At 42.4% G+C, this 20,308-nt stretch overlaps 1 protein-coding gene across 2 annotated transcripts in view; it reads right to left on the reverse strand.

The window, feature by feature from the left end:
- The window catches only part of SEZ6L (seizure related 6 homolog like), a 926,161-nt gene that overhangs the window by 374,050 nt on the left and 531,803 nt on the right, over positions 1–20,308 (reverse strand). The window lies entirely within an intron of this gene.

The raw sequence follows: 20,308 nt of genomic DNA on the forward strand, positions 1-20,308 counted from the left end.
GGTTGGGATTAGTGTTAGGGTTGGGATTAGGGTTATGGTTGGGATTAGGGTTAGGATTAGGGTTAGGGCTGGGTTTAGGATTAGGGTTTGGATTAGAGTTAGGGTTGGGATTAGGGTTAGGGTTGAGATTAGGGTTAGGGTTGAGATTAGGGTTAGGGTTAGTATTGGGATTAGGGTTAGGTTTGTGGTTAGGGTTAGGGTTATGGTTGGGATTAGGGTTAGGGGTGAGTTGGGGTTAGGATTGTGGTTAGGGTTATGATTAGAGTTGGGATTAGGGTTAAGGGTGTGTTAGGGTTAGGGTTGTGATTAGGGTTATGGTTGGGATTAGGGTTAGGGGTGTGTTGGGTTTAGGGTTGTGATTAGGGTTATTGTTAGGGTTGGGATTAGGGTTAGGGGTGTGTTGGGGTTAGGGTTGGAGCTAGAATTGGGAGGTTTGCATTGTTTAAGTACATCAGGGGTCTCCAAGCATGACATGGTGCCATCACTGATTTCAGCCAATTTTGCATTCAAAAGGTCAAATGGTGCTCCCTCCCTTCGGAGCTCTGCCGTGTGCCCAAACAGTAGTTTACCCCAACATATGGGGCATCAGCATACTCAGGACAAATTGTACAACAACTTTTGGGGTCCAATTTCTCCTGTTACCCTTGGGAAAATAAAAAAATTGCGGACTAAAAATCATTTTTTTGGAAAAAAAATGATTTTTTTATTTTCACGGCTCTGCGTTACAAACTTTAGTGATAGATTTGGGGGTTCAAAGTTCACATAACACATCTAGATAAGTTCCTTTGGGGGTCTAGTTTCCAAAATGAGGTCACATGTGGGGGGTTCTACTGTTTAGGCACATCAGGGGTCTGCAAATGCAACATGATGCCTGCAGACCATTATATCAAAGTCTGCATTCCAAAACGGCGCTCCTACCCTTCCGAGCTCTGCCATGCACCCAAACAGTGGTCCCCCCACATATGGGGTATCAGAGTACTCATAACAAATTGCAGAACAAATTTTTTGGTCCAATTTTTCCAGTTACTCTTGTGAAAGTAAAAATTTGGGGTTAAAAAATCATTTTTGTTGAAAAAATATGATTTTTTTATTGTCATGGCTCTACGTTATAAACTTCTGTGAAGCACTTGGGGGTTCAAAGTGCTCACTACACATCTACATAAGTTACTTAAGGTTTCTAGTTTCCAAAATGGTGTGACTTGTGGGGGGTTTCCACTGTTTAGGCACATCAGGGGCTCTTCAAATGTGACATGGCATCTGTTAAGGCTAGCGGAATGCACAAAATAATTAGGGAAAAGGAATAAGGTGCGTTCGCAGCCCGGGGTCCACCGTGCAGAGATGGAACCTGCTGCTAAGCAATGATGGACTATATGGCGGTACAATGAGGATATACACACGGGTTAGCTTCACCCTGTGTGAAAGAAGCGAACCCTGTTGCGTCACAGGGCCGCAGTACCGCACGTTACGGAAATAATAATAAAGTAGCATGAGAGTGCATGCGGTGCCACACTGATAGACGCCACTAACCACTCAGACTTGGGTTTGGAAAGCGCAGTGATAGTGCACGGCGCCGCACTGGCGGTCACAGCAATAGACGCTGTTTGTGTTTTATGTTGGTAAAGTCGGGCGCTAGATTACAATCATCCTCCTTACACGAGCATTCAAACACAAGGGAGGGGATGATTAAAGAGCGACTTTCACTCACAACACACACACATAAACAAATGTATACTAGCGCATGGCCGTGCGGCCATGCAAGCCTTTTATAGCTGCAGCAAGTTCAAGACCTTCCTAGAAGACCAATGAGAACTGCTACAGTAACTGAGCAACTTCAGGACCTTCCTGGAGGACCAATAGGAGCTACTGAAGTACCTGAGCATGTGACCCCAGACCTCCACTGAGAGGTCTTCCTTTGGGCATGCTCAGAAGGGGAAAAGCAGGACTTAGTCCCAGAGATGTCTGCTTGCCACTGATCAGTACAGGCTACAATGGCAGAGTCTTGAAAGGCAGCAGTAACCTTTTGCACAGAACCAGACTGAGCAAGACGCTGGGACCAACGTCTCTGCTGAGCAGGCTCCTCTGCGGCTGATGCAGAATGAGAGACCGCAGCAGACAAGGTTTGAGATTCCCCCTGTCCAGCGGCGGGAACTCGACTCCTAACAGCGTCCGATCTCCATTCCAGCCAGTTCTGCATTGAAAAAGTCAAACGTTTCTCCTTCCCTTTCAAGCTCTGCTGTGCGCCCAAACAGTAGTTAACCCCACATATGGGGTATGGGCATACTCGGGACAAATTGCACAACAACTTTGGGGTCTAATTTCTCCTATTACCCTTGTGAAAATAAAAATTTGGAGGCATAAAGATAATTTTTGTGGAAAAAATATGATTTTTTATTTTCACGGCTCTACGTTATAAACTTCTGAGAAGCACTTTTGGGGTTCAACGTGTTCAAGTCACCACACATCTAGATAAGTTTCTTAAGGGGTCTAGTTTCCAAAATAGTGTCACTTGTGGGGGGTTTCTACTGTTTAGGCACATCAGGGTCTCTCCAAACACGACATGGCATCCAATCTCAATTCCAGCCAATTCTGCATTGAAAAAGTGAAATGGCGCTCCTTTCCTTCCAAGCTCTGCCATGCGCCCAAACAGTGGTTTACCCCCACATATGGGGTATCGGCATATTCCGGAGAAACTGCCCAACAAATTTCGTGGTTAATTTTCTCTTTTTACACTTGTGAAAATAATAAAAAAAAATGGTTCTGAATTAAAATGTGTGTAAAAAAAAAGTTAAATGTTTTTTTTCTTCCTTGTTGCTTCAGTTCCTGTGAAGCACCTAAAGGGTTAATAAACTTCTTGAATGTGGTTTTGATCTCCTTGAGGGGTGCAGTTTTTAGAATGGTGTCACTTTTGGGTATTTTCTGTCATGTACACCCCTCAAAGTGACTTTAAATGTGAGATGGTCCCTAAAAAAATGGTTTTGTAAATTTTGTTGTAAAAATTAGAAATCGCTGGTCAACTTTTAACCCTTACAACTAACAAAAAAAAATGTTGTTATTTCCAAAATTGTGCTGATGTAAAGTAGCCATGTGGGAAATGTTATTTATTAACTATTTTGTGTGACACATCTCCCTGATTTAAGGGCATAAAAATAAAATTTGAAAATTACAAAATTTTAAAATGTTTTGCCATATTTCCATTTTTTTTTTATAAATAAACAATAGTAATATTGAAGAAATTTTACCTCTATCATAAAGTACAATATGTCTCGAAAAAACTCTCAGAATCAGCGGGATCCGTTAAAGGGTTCCAGAGTTATAACCTCATAAAGTGACAGTGGTCAGAATTGTAAAAATTGGCCTCGTCATTAAGCTACAAATTGGTTCTGTCACTAAGGGGTTAAGGGCATAAGAATTCAAAGTTAAATAATTGCAAAATTTTCCAAATTTTCACAAAATTTTTTTACAAATAATTGCAAGTCTAATCTAAGAAATTTTACCACTATCATGAAGTACAATATGTTATGAGAAAACAATCTCAGAATCAGTTGAATCTGTTGAAGCGTTCCAGAGTTATTAGCTCATAAATTGACACTTGTCAGAATTGAAAAAAAATTGCCTGGTCAGGAAGGTGAAACAGACTTCGGTATGAAGGAGTTAATTATTAGTAAAAGTGTAGGTCATCGCGCTATCCTATTCAAAGATAAATAAATAAGTAGATACCGTACTTGGGTAAACCTTGGGGCTTTAGTATTCAAGGTATATATCAATAAATGAATAACCAGTATGGAATGACACAATAACAAACAAATACGGTAAGCGCTTATTATTGTATACTATGTATTTTCTGTAATCTTTACACACTCTGAATATATATTCTTACATGCTATTGTTTCTAATTCAAATTCAGTTTCTGATGAAGGTTTAATTATACATAACATCATGTGATTTATTGTGAATTTCCCATCTAATAAATTCCAAAATTTGCATCAAAAAGTCTGTATTTATTAAAGGGAATACGTTACCATTTTTAAACAACTATTACTATATAAAAATGTATTTTTAAAACAAAATAAAATTTACTGTATTAACATTGTTTTCAATTATTTTTTTCTTCACCTACTGGGATCTGCAATTTGTATTTGTAGTTTCAAAGAAAAACAATTGCACACTGTAGATATGACAGACCAATGCGTTAGAAGACTGTGGTTGGCGTTTGCCCGTATTTCCTGTGCTTGTGGCTGCCTTAGCAGCCCTCCGGAAGGCCAAGTTCACTACTGTAGGTTGAGCCAAACCCTAACATATCTCCACCTGACGGTCTCAGAAAATGGTCTCACAAACCAACATTAAATTTAAAAAAAAATCAATACAAGTTTGATGTTGCCATAATTATACCGATTACTGTAATCATACTGACTTGGAGAATCATGTTACAGAGTATTTTTTTTTATCACACAATGAATGTTGTAATCGACCTTCTCCCCATTAAAAAAATGGAGGAATTGCGTTTATTCACTGCATGTTTGTATTGGACCACGAGGAAGGGGCAATATTTCAATTTTTGCTTCAGGGGTGAAAGAAAACAGAATTCGACCCAACAGCAGTCTTCTGTGACACGATCCATGTCTCAGTATCACATTGCAGTCACCAACAGTGATCCTAAACTTCATCACCTACAAGGGGATGGGAATTGTGACATCAGATACAGGCAAGCAAATCTTGCCCAATCTTACTGCAGTCATGATGCAAGCTAACATTAGAACGTCTGTGGTTAGTTCTACCAACTGTTTTGAAAAACCTCCCTGCCGAGTTCCTTAAAAAAAAAGTCTGTAATGTTACCTAGAAGAATTGATGCTTGGATGCTGTTTTGAAGGCAAAGAGTGGTCAGACCTAATACTGATTTGATTTTGACTTCTCTTTTGTTCATTCACTTTTTTTGGTTGTTAATTGATAAAAATATTATTAACTATTAACATGTAAGTTTATGTAAGCATTCTTACATTTTTCTGCACATCAAGCAATATTGGATTTAAACTAACAGAGTACATTTAACTCTCTGTGGAAAACTCATATGGAAAAGTCATACATCATTTAATTACATCTCTGCAGTGTAGTTTACAAATTTGCAGAATCAATATTAGATCACAATACCAGTTGACTGGATTATATAAATTATTTGTAGTTGTGAAGGCCTCGCCATTTATACTCTTTTACTTTTCACTATCCATATCTAATGGTTATTTGTCTTAGACTGGATTTAAATGTTATTTTATAGTTAAATACATATTATTAGGTTATGATAGGGATAAATGTAGTTTCTTAGCCTATGATAAGGGTTTTATATATTTTATATTCAAAATATTACAAAAATATATATTTTAGATACTTTTTAAAGTAAAATGAATATAATCTCCAAACACTTAAGAGAGCTGGCAATTTTTCCTATCTTTTTCTATATTTTCTGCAATTGGGTATTTGCATTATGTGCCAGAGCTCTCAGTAGTTAGGGTTTGCAGGTACTGGTGTTCTCCCTATGACAGACAGGATTTAGGTCAGGGCTCACAGAAGGCCACTTCAGAACAGTCCAATGCTTTGCTCTTAACCATTCTTAAATATTTTTAGCTGTGTGTTTTGGGTCATTTTCCTGTTGAAGGACTCATGACTTGCAGCTCAGACCAAGCTTTTAGATGATGGGCAGCACATTTCTCCCAGAATGTCTTGATGGTCTTGAAATTTCATAGTACTCTGCACAGATTCATGACACACTGTGCCAGATGCATCAAAACAGCTCCAAAACATTACCGAGCTTCCTTTGTGTTTCTTTCACAGGAGGTACAATATTCTTTTCTTTGTATGCTTCATTTTTGAATCTGTGAACGTAGAGCTGACTTGACTTTCCAAAAAGCTCCAGTTTTGTCTCATCTGTCTAAAGGAAATTGTCCTAGAAGCTTTGTGGTTTGTCAGCATGAATTTTGGAAAAACTACAATCTCGTGTTTCTATGATTCGCTTTCAACAGTGGTATCCTCCATAGTTGTCTTCCATAAAGTCCACTTTGGCCAAAAAGTGGTGGATGGTGTAATCTGACACTGATGTACCTTGAGCATGGAGTTCACCTCTAAACTCTTTTGAAGTGGGTGTGGGCTCTTTGGTTACCATTCGTATTATCTGTGTCTTCAATTAGTCAATCAATTTTCCTATTGTTGCCACATCCAGAGAGGTTGACTACAGTCCCATAGACCTTAAAGTTCTGTACAATATGTAAAACTGTAGTAAGATGAACATCAAGCTGCTTTACCTTTAACGTGTTTGTCTATCATTTTCTTTCTAATCTCCTGACACTACTATCTCCTTAGCTTTATTTGGTCCATGTTCAGGGTAGTACACATCATGATACTGAACATCACAGTGACTACTTATTTATTATGCATTGCTTATATAGCGCTATCATACTCCGCAGCGCTTTACAGACATTATCATTACTGTCCCCACTGGAGTTCACAATCTAAGTTCCCTAGCAGTATGTTTTTGGAGTGTGGGAGGAAACCGGAGAACCAGAATGAAACCCATGCAAACACGGGGAGAATATACAAACTCCTTGCAGATAATAGCTTTGACTCTCTACGCTACCAGCAAGTATTATTATTATTATTATTCATTTTTATAGCGCCATTTATTCCATGGCGCTTTACATGTGAAATACGGGGCAAATATAGACAAATACATTAAATATGAGCAAAAACAAGGCACACGGGTACATAAGGAGGGAGGACCCTGCCCGCGAGGGCTCACAGTCTGCAGGGGATGGGTGATGATACACTAGGAGAGGGCAGAGCTAGTTGTGCGGCGGTTCAGTAGGTTCAGGATCACTGCAGGCTGTAGGCTTGTCGGAAGAGGTGAGTCTTCAGGTTCTTTTTGAAAGTTTCTATGGTAGGCGAGAGTCTGATGTGCTGGGGTAGAGAGTTCCAGAGTATGGGGGAAGCACGGGAGAAGTCTTGGATGCGGTTTTGGGAAGAAGAGATGAGAGGGGAGTAGAGAAGGAGGTCTTGAGAGGATCGGAGGTTGCGTGTTGGTAGGTACCGGGAGATCATGTCACAGATGTATGGAGGAGATAGGTTGTGGATGGCTTTGTAGGTCATTGTGAGGGTTTTGAACTGGAGTCTCTGGGCGATAGGAAGCCAGTGAAGGGCTTGGCATAGGGGAGAGGCTGGGGAATAGCGGGGAGACAGGTAGATTAGTCGAGCAGCAGAGTGTAGGATGGATTGGAGTGGTGCCAGAGTGCTAGAGGGGAGTCCAGAGAGTAGGAGGTTGCAGTAGTCGAGGTGGGAGATGATAAGGGCATGCACTAGTGTTTTTGTGGTGTCACGGTCAAGGAATGCGCGGATCCGGGAAATGTTTTTGAGTTTGAGGCGGCAGGAGGAGGCAAGGGCTTGAATATGTGGCTTGAAAGAGAGGGCAGAGTCGAGGATCACCCCGAGGCACCGGGCGTGTGGGACTGGGGAAAGTGAGCAGCCATTGACATTGATGGATAGGTCTGGTGGAGGGGTAGAGTGAGATGGGGGAAAGATGATGAATTCTGTTTTGTCCATGTTCAGTTGTAGGAAGCGAGCAGAAAAGAAGGCTGAAATAGCAGACAGTGCGGGATTTTGGTAAGTAAGGAGGTGAGGTCAGGTCCGGATAGGTAGATCTGCGTGTCATCAGCATAGAGATGGTACTGCATACCGTGGGATTCTATGAGCTGTCCCAGACCGAAGGTGTAGATGGAGAAGAGTAGGGGTCCTAGAACAGAGCCTTGAGGAACACCGACTGACAAGGGGCGAGGTGAGGAGGTGGTGTGGCGGAGGGAGACACTGAATGTCCAATCTGTCAGATATGATGAGATCCAGGAAAGGGCCAAGTCTGTGATGCCAAGAGATGAGAGGATCTGTAGCAGAAGGGAGTGGTCCACAGTGTCAAAGGCAGAAGACAGGTCCAGGAGAAGGAGGACAGAGTAGTGTCGCTTGTTCCTGGCAGTAAGTAGATCATTGGTGACTTTAGTTAGGGCAGTTTCAGTTGAGTGATGGGAACGGAAGCCAGATTGTAATCGATCAAAGAGGGAGCAGGAGGAGAGGTGAAAGGACAGTTCAAGATGGATGTGTTGCTCCAGCAATTTGGAGGCATAAGTAAGAAGAGATATCGAGCGATAGCTAGACACAGAGGATGGGTCAAGGGAGGGCTTTTTGAGGATGGGTGTGAGCTTGGCATGTTTGAAGGATGAGGGGAAGACACCTGTTGTGAGTGAGAGGTTGAAGAGGTGCGTTAGGGTTGGGATGAAGACCGTGGAAAGGTTAGGGATGAGGTGGGATGGGAGCGGGTCGAGCGTGCAGGTGGTGAGGTGTGATCTTGACAGGAGGGTGGAGAGCTGATCTTCTGTCATGGTGGAGAAGCTGGTTTTGGAGGAGCAGGGGTGAGCAGCTAAGAGGGGCAGTGGGCGCTGTGGGCCAAAGCTTTCTCTGATCGTATCGATCTTCTGTTTAAAGAAAGAGGCAAAGTCTTCAGCAGAAATGAAAGGGGAGGGAGGGGGTGCAGGGGGACGCAGTAGAGAACTGAAAGTGTTGAAAAGCTGTTTAGGGTTGTGAGACAGGGAGAATATGAGAGATGAGAAGTAAGTTTGTTTTGTGGCAGTGAGCGCGGACTTGAAGCTGGCGAGGGACTGCTTGTATGCGGTGAAGTGGTCAGCAGAGCGGGATCGCTTCCATCTCCGCTCAGCGATCCTGGAAGCCCGTCTCAGTTCTTTAGTCAGGCTGGTCAGCCAGGGCTGCCTGTTGACTGTACGAGTTTTGCTATGCATGAGCGGGGCGGCTGAATTGAGTGTTGCTGTTATTGTGGCATTATAAAAAGCAGCAGCATCTGTGTCATGAAGGGAGGCTATGTCGGTAAGAGGGAGAAGGGACTCAGAGAGTGATTGTAAGTTGAGATGTTTGAGATTTCTGCGAGGGAGTTCGTGGAGTGGGGGTTGCACACTAGGAGAGGAGAGGGAAGAGAATGTCAGTAGGTTGTGGTCAGACAGGGGGAGGGGTGAGTTAGTGAGATTAGTAAGGGAGCAGAGGCAGGTGAAGACGAGGTCCATCGTGTGGCCATCTTTGTGAGTGGCCTCAGAGGACCATTGAGTGAGGCCAAAGGAGGCAGTCAGTGATAAAAGTTTAGAGGCAGCTGAGGTGGAAGTGTTAATCGGGATGTTGAAATCACCCATGATGATAGTGGGGATGTCAACAGAGAGGAAATGAAGTAGCCATGTGGTGAAGTGGGCGAGAAAGTTGGAGATGGCTAGTTCTGGGGGGCGGTAGATGACAGCCAGCTGGAGGTTGGAGGGGGAATAGTAGCGGAGGGTGGTAGCGGGATTGGAGTGAAGGAGCAGGTGTCGGACAGGAGCAAGCCAACTCCTCCACCACGTTTGTTGGTGGAGCGAGAGGTGTGAGAGAGGTGGAGACCGCTGTAGGAAAGCGCAGCTGGAGAGGCTGAGTCAGAGGGGGTGAGCCAGGTTTCCGTGATGCCAAGGAAGGAGAGTTTGTTGGTGATGAAGAGGTCATGGATAAATGGCAGTTTGTTGCAGACAGAGCGTGCGTTCCATAGTGCTCCAGGTAAGGGGACCGGGGGAGTGGGGGCTGGATGAATGGGTATGAGGTTGTCATGGTTGGGAAAACGTGCGGAGGATCGAGGTAGGGGGTTAGAAATGAGCGTGGGGATGTGTTGAGGTGGGTCGGGATTTTGGGATACATCACCGGCAATGAGGAGTAGCAGACAGAGCGTTAGAAGGTGGGAGCAGGATAGGACATGATGTGGCTCTGTGTGTCTGGAGAAAAAGGATTGTGTGTGGAGGAACAGTTCTGAGGATAAGGTGAGATGGCTGGGGAGGATGAAGGAAAAAATGACTAGTTCCTTACAAGGTGGAGGGATTGCAGGAGATTGTAAAAAGGAAAGTAGTATGGGGGTGAATGAGAAAAGAAACCAAAACATTGCAGTGGTTTGGTGTTCTGTTACCTTCCAGTCAATTCCAGTCGAATTCAAATTCATAATTAAAAAGATGTAATTTAAAAGATGGAAGTTAAAAGATGAAATGCAGCAGACTGTGTCTGTAGCAGACGCCTGCATGTGAATATATCCCCAGTTAACGACAATCAGGTGTGAATGAGGAGGTGGCTGGGTATGGGAGACCAGATGTAGAGAGTTAAGCAGAGGTCATAAAGAGAGGGAGGGGTTAGACTGACCACTCAAAGAGATGCCAGAATAACATAATGAGAGACATGAAACAGGTCATGGAAACAAGCTGATAGGTAAGAAAGCGTACTAAAAAAGGATTATATGTGCTGCACCAAGACACTCAGATCCAGGGAAGGCATAGAAAATTCAAGGCAATAAACAGAGACATTCAGGAGCCAGGGAGAGCTGGGGAAAAGTCAATGCATACCATGGAAATTCAAGGCAATAAACAGAGACATTCAGGAGCCAGGGAGCTGGGGAAAAGTCAATGCATACCATGGAAATATTATGGGAGGTTTCCAGTGGCATACTGGGATTTTCTCTCACTCACAAGTTCATGCGAAATCTCTGGGGAAACTTGGTTAATTTGCATACACTTTATTCATCATAAAATCCCATTATTTAATTTTTTTTTACGTTTAATAATAAAAAAAATAGGAATGGTATTATTTCTCAATTTTTATTATTTAAAGAAATATCTGTTTATTTTTGGCTTTCAGATATAGAAAATACATATTTTTCAAGCATAATATATGCAATATATGTAAGATTCAGCATAACAGCTTGGAGTGAACTTGAAGAAGTCGTAGTCCAACATTGCCAAACATTCTATTACATTTCTTGGAGATTTAATAATCTAGAGCCGTACTAAATTTTATTTTTTACCTTATGACTTTTATATTTTAAAAGTTCAAAGACTACAAGGAAAATCCTGCCAGTCATCACTTGTATCAGAATCAGATTACTACTATATAGAAGAGGCACTATAGGGCATATAGGCATTATAGAAGGGGTTACAGTTCTTTCAACTAGTGTAGAGCCAATGGAAAGAACAACTTCTGCTCTTAGAGAGCTGATGCTAACTAGTAATGTATTGCATGGTTGATCATCCATTTGAACAGTTATGTATGGATGCCCACTAATGGGACAAACCTTTTAAGACTACTGGAAATCAATAATATAGGTATTTGCTCTTCAGAATCCATCATTGTCATAGCATTAATTAATTGAGTTACCACTTGCCTCATTAAAAAGTACTTATGTTCAAAAGGTGTTAAAGCATTTGAATGAACTGTGGTTCATTAATCTAGACCTTGTTAGGACACCATATATTTAGTGCTGTGTGTATGGGTATGAACGCTCTATAATTATGTTTGAAAAAATTCACTTTTTATATAAGGGGCAAATAACTAAAGGGTCAGAAACTTTAGGATCTCCAGACTAGAGCAAACTCCATGGGCACAACTGATATCAATAAAATAGAATCGGAGAAATGGTGCACTAGATACAAATTATTTTATTACACAGACATTCAAAGTCAAGGTTAATTTTCTTAACAATTGAATATCCATTTGCGGTCAAAAAGTTTTGTTCAAATTTGTTTTTTACTACTCAACCCAACAATTTGTAGCAGTTTGATGACCCTAAAGTTCCTGAGAAGTTCCATTTAAGAATTAAAAGTGATAAACTCCATCAAGCACATGGGATCTTAGTTCCAAGTACTAAGTTCCAAGAAAAATGTGTCTTTTTTCACACTTTTATCTTGCTGCCAACTTTGTCATTTTGTGGAATATTGTACATACAGGTCCTTCTCAAAAAATTAGCATATAGTGTTAAATTTCATTATTTACCATAATGTAATGATTACAATTAAACTTTCATATATTATAGATTCATTATCCACCAACTGAAATTTGTCAGGTCTTTTATTGTTTTAATACTGATGATTTTGGCATACAACTCCTGATAACCCAAAAAACCTGTCTCAATAAATTAGCATATCAAGAAAAGGTTCTCTAAACGACCTATTACCCTAATCTTCTGAATCAACTAATTAACTCTAAACACATGCAAAAGATACCTGAGGCTTTTAAAAACTCCCTGCCTGGTTCATTACTCAAAACCTCCATCATGGGTAAGACTAGCGACCTGACAGATGTCAAGAAGGCCATCATTGACACCCTCAAGCAAGAGGGTAAGACCCAGAAAGAAATTTCTCAACAAATAGGCTGTTCCCAGAGTGCTGTATCAAGGCACCTCAATGGTAAGTCTGTTGGAAGGAAACAATGTGGCAGAAAACGCTGTACAACGAGAAGAGGTGACCGGACCCTGAGGAAGATTGCGGAGAAGGACATATTCCAGACCTTGGGGAACCTGAGGAAGCAGTGGACTGAGTCTGGTGTGGAAACATCCAGAGCCACCGTGCACAGGCGTGTGCAGGAAATGGGCTACAGGTGCCGCATTCCCCAGGTAAAGCCACTTTTGAACCAGCACTGGACTGTTGCTAAGTGGTCCCAAGTACTTTTTTCTGATGAAAGCAAATTTTGCATGTCATTCGGAAATCAAGGTGCCAGAGTCTGGAGGAAGACTGGGGAGAAGGAAATGCCAAAATGCCTGAAGTCCAGTGTCAAGTACCCACAGTCAGTGATGGTGTGGGGTGCCATGTCAGCTGCTGGTGTTGGTCCACTGTGTTTCATCAAGGGCAGGGTCAATGCAGCTAGCTATCAGGAGATTTTGGAGCACTTCATGCTTCCATCGGCTGAAATGCTTTATGGAGATGAAGATTTCATTTTTCAGCACGACCTGGCACCTGCTCACAGTGCCAAAACCACTGATAAATGGTTTACTGACCATGGTATTACTGTGCTCAATTGGCCTGCCAACTCTCCTGACCTGAACCCCATAGAGAATCTGTGGGATATTGTGAAGAGAAAGTTGAGAGACGCAAGACCCAACACTCTGGATGAGCTTAAGGCCGCTATTGAAGCATCCTGGGCCTCCATAACATCTCAGCAGTGTCACAGGCTGATTGCCTCCATGCCACGCCGCATTGAAGCAGTCATTTCTGCCAAAGGATTCCCGACCAAGTATTGAGTGCATAACTGAACATTATTATTTGATGGTTTTTTTGTTTGTTATTAAAAAACACTTTTATTTGATTGGACGGGTGAAATATGCTAATTTATTGAGACAGGTTTTTTGGGTTATCAGGAGTTGTATGCCAAAATCATCAGTATTAAAACAATAAAAGACCTGACAAATTTCAGTTGGTGGATAATGAATCTATAATATATGAAAGTTTAATTGTAATCATTACATTATGGTAAATAATGGAATTTAACACTATATGCTAATTTTTTGAGAAGGACCTGTAGGCTATGTTGGCCAACGTCTTTATGATACAACATATTATTATGGACAAGTCACAGGGTCTCTTTAGTCTTGTTCCGAGTACATGTAGACTCACAGATTGTGCTCAGACCAGAATATCCATCTCAACTGCAAGGTCTCCTTACCTGAGTTAACTGCCTCATAAGCATATATATTCTCAGGTCAGGCGGCCCGGTGGTTGGGTCAGGTACTCCGATCCGAGCATAGTCTGTGTTTCAAAACTGTGTGAAACCGGCTTTACGAAAAGACTTTATTAATAGATCTTTAAATGATGAGAGCATCAGAAACAACACCTAATACAAGACTGAGAAAAATCACAACTTAGCCTATTCTTTATTCACTTCAGCAACTGTTAACACTATCCTGGCTTTTGTCTGATTTTTGTTTATATACAGGACATACGAATTTTCCATTATTATTTGGGTTTAGTGTAATATTGGCCAAATTTGTTGATAAACCTCAGAAACAAGACATGTATGAGACCTCATTGCGTGAACAAATATGGATATAAGAATAGGATAATTTCAGAATTAGCAGAAGATTTGAGGGCATTTCTCAAAATGAATTACGTTTATAGTAATTGTAATAACAACCTTGTCCTGAATAAACTCTTAACTAGCATTATGGCATGCTTACACATTTGGTCTGTGACACATCAGACAAGCCCTTTGCTTCAATTGTTGTGCTATTCTCATGTGCAAGCATCTGCTATAACACCCAATAAGTTAGGTTAAATGTATTCGTTTGTGTCTAAATTTTAGGTTCACATAACAGCTTCAATTATTTTTTTAAGGAGTAGCTAGAATGTATCCTAAAAATGGTGATGGCTAAGATTTACCAAACAAGGGGCAAAAAGGAAATGAAATTTGTACTATTTTTGTAAAGGGAATCTATCATCAGGATTTTGACTCTGATTCCAGGGATGTGTCACTTACCAGGTTGCTGGGGTGTAGTTTCAATAAAACCATTGTTATATCACAGATTATACTAATAAACCTGCTGCCATATAGTTCTCAATATACACTGTGCATAGGCAGAAAGCTGCCAATCAGTGGTGGGAGCTCATTAATTAAAATGAAGTACCGTATTTTCCGGCGTATAAGACGACTGGGCGTATAAGACGACCCCCCAACTTTACCAGTTAAAAAATAAAATCTTCTTAAAAGTTGGGGGTCTCTTATACACCGTATGTCGTCTTATAGGGCCGGTGAATATGTGCCTTTTGGGGGGGGGGGGAGTGATCCTGATGAGGACGAGGGGGCGTCTCACAGGAAAGTGAGTATCCCCCATTACCTTATCATAGCGCTGCAGCGTGGGGTCTCTGTGCTGGGAGCGGCGGCTGCTGTGCTGTGGCGGCTCCTCTTCTGCAGTGTGGGGCCTCTGGTGCTGTGGGGCAGTGGCGGCGGCGTATCTTCATGCAGTCGGGGCTCCTCCGGCATCTCAGCCTGGAAGCCCCGCCGGCAACTCCATCGGTACAATGCGGTCAGGTGGCCTCCGGGAAAATGGCCGCTGCTCAGATTCAGATCTCGTCCCGAGATCTCGGGAGACGAGATCTGAATCTGAGCAGCGGCCATTTTCCCGGAGGCAGCTCAATAGGTGCGATGCGGTGGCCCGGCCGCTGGGGGCTGTGCATGCTCAGATTCAGATCTCGTCCCGAAATCTCGGGACACGAGATCTGAATCTAAGCAGCGGCCATTTTCCCGGAGGCCAGCGCATTACACCGATGGAGTTGCCGGCGGGGCTTCTAGGCTTTGAGATGCCGGAGGAGCCCCGACTGCATGAAGATACGCCACCGCTGCCACCGCCCCACAGCACCAGAGGCCCCACACTGCAGAAGAGGAGCCGCCACAGCACAGCACAGCACAGCACAGCAGCCGCCGCTCCCAGCACAGAGACCCCACGCTGCAGCGCTATGATAAGGTAATGGGGGATACTCACTTTCCTGTGAGACGCCCCCTCGTCGTCATCAGGATCACTCCCCCCCCCACCCACCATATACACCCGGCGTACAAGGCGATTCCCGGCGTACAAGACGACCCCCGACTTTTAAGAAGATTTTCAGGGGTTAAAAAGTCGTCTTGTACGCCGGAAAATACGGTACTAAGAGCTGGAATGAAAATGATGAAAGCTTGACTAACTCTCTGTACTTCATTCGAGCTGTCACTTCCAATTCCCATAGTATCTTGAAAAAGTATAGACCATTTAAGAAAGAAGATTCATTGGGCTCTAGTGTAATATAAGTCATTGCTGCATCTTCTTGTTATTAGCATATCATTCCTATATTGTGCATCCACAATCAAATTCTATACGGGAAAGCTTTATTGATCTTTTCTGTTATTATTCTTGTGCTTTCTTTTTCCATACGCAGGTCAGTCCTATTCTATAAAGTGTGCACATAACAATGTCAAACCTACCATGGAATGTGAAGTCTCCCGCTACACCCTGTCACAATGAATGTTGGCACTGTGACTGTTGTAGACCGAGAGACTCGCTTCTGGTAGTGCACACAGAATTGTCAGATCTTGATAGTGATTTCAATAGATCTTGTCTTATTTAATATTATCTTAAAGGGAAGGTGCCGCAATTTTTTTTGTGTATTAAAAATTATTGTTTATATAAATTTAAAATTAATTTGTTTAACTTTAATATCTTTTTTATTATTAATTATTTTTTCAGCCACTGGGTGCCGCCATTTTGCTTTGCAGGACCCTTACACTCTGCAAATACGGCAGCCCTGGGCATAGACATCTGTGGTCGGCATCCGACCCTATACTTTACATTGATCTGCTCCCTGCTGTGATCAGGCCATGCCCCCTGGGCCGTCCACATCACAGCAGAGGCAGGAGATCGGCGCCATCTTTCTGGAGTATCTGTAAGGTCCACGTGAGAGCTGTGCTGTTGGAGGGGCAGCTCCATCTGTCTCCCCTTCACACTGTCAGCAGCGGCCATTCCCTGTCTTCTTCTATGCTGCGGGTGAGCTGGCTGTAATCTCTAGAATCGCTAGAGAGGGTGAAGGAGTGCTGCGGTCTGATGTCCTCTAATCAGGAGCTGCAGAGAGGTAGCAGAGGGGGAGGGGGAGGCTCTGTGCTGCTCCCGCCCTGCCTCTCACTGCAGCTCCTCATCAGGACATCAGACCGTGTATCTAATTCTATACTGTGTGATACTGACTTCTGACCCATGTATCTAATCCTATACTGTGTGATACTGACTGCTGACCCATGTATCTAATCCTCTCCTGTGTGATACTGTCTGCTGACCCGTGTATCTAATCCTCTCCTGTGTGATACTGTCTGCTGACCCGTGTATATAATCCTCTCCAGTGTGATACTGACTGCTTAGCTGTGTATCTAATCCTCTCCTGTGTGATACTGACTGCTGAGCCATGTATCTAATCCTATACTGTGTGATACTGTCTCTTGAGCTGTGTATCTAATCCTCTCCTATGTGATACTGACTGCTGACCCGTGTATCTAATCCTCTCCTGTATGATACTGACTGCTGACCCATGTATCTAATCCTCTCCTGTGTGATACTGTCTGCTGACCCGTGTATCTAATCCTCTCCTGTGTGATACTGACTGCTGAGCCATGTATCTAATCCTATACTGTGTGATACTGTCTCTTGAGCTGTGTATCTAATCCTCTCCTGTGTGATACTGACTGCTGACTCATGTATCTAATCCTATACTGTGTGATACTGTCTCTTGAGCTGTGTATCTAATCCTCTCCTATGTGGTACTGACTGCTGAGCCATGTATCTAATCCTATCCTGTGTGATACTGTGCTGAGCCGTGTATCTAATCCTATACTGGGTGATACTGTCTGTTGAGCCATGTGTCTAATCCTCTCCTATGCACTCCTCTCCCCCCTGCATGTCTTTCCCTATTGCACACACAGCTCAGTGCGTGCGATAACAGGAGCTGTGGGAGTCATGCTGTATTGTAGCATTATGTGTGATCTATATGACGGTATTACATGTGATCTGTATGGTGGTATTATGTTTGATCAGTATTGTGGAATGATGTAAAAGCTATATGATGGTATTATATGAGAACTATTTTGTGGAATTATGTGTGATTTATGTGGCAGTATTATGTGAGAATTATATGGTGGAATTGTGTGTGATCTATATGGCGGTATTATGTGAGACGTATGTGGCAGTATTATGTGTGATCTATGTGGCGGCATTATGTGAGAACTATATGGCGGTATTATGTGAGAAGTGTATGGTGGTATGTGAGTACACTATGGCGGCATTATGTGTGATCAATATGGTGGTAGTATGTGAGAACTATTTGACTGTATATTGTGTCATCTATTTGACGGTATTATATGTGATCTATATGGCGGTATTGTGTGATCTATATGTCGGTATTATGTGAGAACACTATGGCGTCGTTATTTGCGATCTAGATGATGGTATGTGAGAACTATAGGACAGTATTATGTGTGATTTGTATGGCGGTATTATGTGTGATCTATATGTCGGTATTATGTGAGAACTATAGGACAGTATTATGTGTAATCTGTATGGCGGTATTATGTGTGATCTATATGTTGGTACTTTGTGAGAAATATATAACAGTATTATGTGTGATCTGTATGGCAGTATTATGTGAGAACACTATGGCAGTATTATCTTCATAAAGGGGACCCAATCTAGGGTGGTTTTGGCTGAGCACCTGCACACGGGTCTGGGGTAATAGAGGGGGCAGCATGACCTCCAGTTGGGTGCAGTCAGGGGTGGTCTGGTGAGGCAGCTGAAGAGAGGCGTCTCATTTTTATTGTTACTATATGGCTACATTTCTCCCCAGCATCACCCCGGACTGCGCCTGTCGCCTCGCTTTCACACATCGCCAGGACAGGATGGAGAAGACAGGATCTGAGGAGCAGAATGGGGTCTTAACATGCAATGTCTGGATCAGAACAGGCCATCAATCAGCAGAAATGTTTCCTGGATTTCTGTGGAGCAGACAAGCAGACGGTCTATCCATGTGTATAAAAGACAGCGCTCTATGTACAATCCCTGGCTGCTCCGCTCACTGAACATGGTGCCTCCATACACCAGCACACTGCTCTCCTGAAATAATCTGTGCTGCTGTCACCCTGCTCCCTCCACCATATATCTTCCAGAATCCTTGCTGCCTGCCATCCTCGGTGACTGTCTACTCATCAGTATAACTTTGCAATCACCAACAAAATGGCTGCTCACCGGGTTCCTGAATATCATCCACTCTTATCCCTTAGCAAACACCCAGGAGGGGAGGAGAGGAGACATCACACACGTCAGGAGACTCCGCCCATAATTACTGCAGTGCTGTAATGTGAGCTAGTTGTACACTAGGTTTTTGTCCAATTTCAGTAGCTGCTTCCCCTAGTATTTAAAAGTGGAAAAGCCAAACTTTTTCAAATTATTTTTCATATTTTACTAAATTATAAACAAATGATAATATTTTGTAAGAAAATGTAAACATTAATTAATTACATCTTTTCAATTGCTGAAAAAATATTTTTTTTGATGGCACCTTCCCTTTAAGTAAAAGTAAAGCAAAAAAACAAAAAAAAAACAAAACAATGATCAGAAAGGGATTTTGATCTTTCCTTCGCTCTCTTCCATAAGAAAGAAAACTGTCTCTTTAGTGTCACATATAGATAGCTAACCTATACGTCAATTACTAACTTATGCTAGGAAAAAATTCCTGTAACACCAGCCACACCAGCTTGATTCCCTACCTCAAAGAGAACCAGTACCCTCCATGAACTTAAAGTTTAATTTTATTTCATAAATTAATAGTACATATGAAAATGACCAAATATATCTTATCAGAGAAATCTGCTTCTTTCTCTTCCAGAATTGATGTCATGATTAGTGTTGAGCGATACCGTCCGATACTTGAAAGTATCGGTATCGGAAAGTATCGGCCGATACCGGCAAAGTATCGGATCCAATCCGATACCGATACCCGATACCAATACAAGTCAATGGGACTCATGTATCGGACGGTATCCCTGATGGTTCCCAGGGTCTGAAGGAGAGGAAACTCTCCTTCAGGCCCTGGGAACCATATTAATGTGTAAAATAAAGAATTAAAATAAAAAATATTGCTATACTCACCTCTCCGACGCAGCCTGCACCTTACCGAGGGAACCGGCAGCGTTGTTTGTTTAAAATTCGCGCTTTAACTTCCTTACGCGAAGTCCCGGCTTGTGATTGGTCGCGCGCCGCCCATGTGGCCGGGACGCAACCAATCACAGCAAGCCGTGACGTAATTTCAGGTCCTTCAGGATTTTAAAATTACGTTCCGGCGTTGTGATTGGTTGCGTCGCGGTCACATGGGCGACGCAACCAATCACAAGCCGTGACGTCACGGGAGGCAGGAGACGCGCGCATTTTAAAATGTTGTTTCGATACCGATACCCGATACCACAAAAGTATCGGAATACCGGTATCGGAATTCCGATACAGCAAATATCGGCCGATACCCGATACTTGCGGTATCGGAATGCTCAACACTAGTCATTATCAAAATTCTCAATTCTGAGGTACAATCTGTATTCAGTGATGACAGGCTTTCCCCATTATTACATTTGTGTCACACAAAATAATTACTGATTTTTGAAGAAACACATAGTGTTGTTTTTATAGCAGATATCTCACCAGGTTTCATAACACGAACTACATACTTTATGACATAGATCTCTTAGACCTGATAAGGACACTGTTTACTTTGAAAATCCATATATATTTACTTTGAAAGATATATATCTTGGTACCGTGTTAGCCAGTAGATATAAAAATATTTAGAATTGAGAGTCCTCAGTGGTTGATACCTTTTAATGGCTAACTGAAAAGATGGTAACAAATTGCAAACTTTCGAGACTACTTAGGTCCCTTCATCAGGCCTAG

This window comes from Ranitomeya variabilis, chromosome 1 (assembly GCF_051348905.1).
Source record: "Ranitomeya variabilis isolate aRanVar5 chromosome 1, aRanVar5.hap1, whole genome shotgun sequence".
NCBI lineage: Eukaryota > Metazoa > Chordata > Amphibia > Anura > Dendrobatidae > Ranitomeya > Ranitomeya variabilis.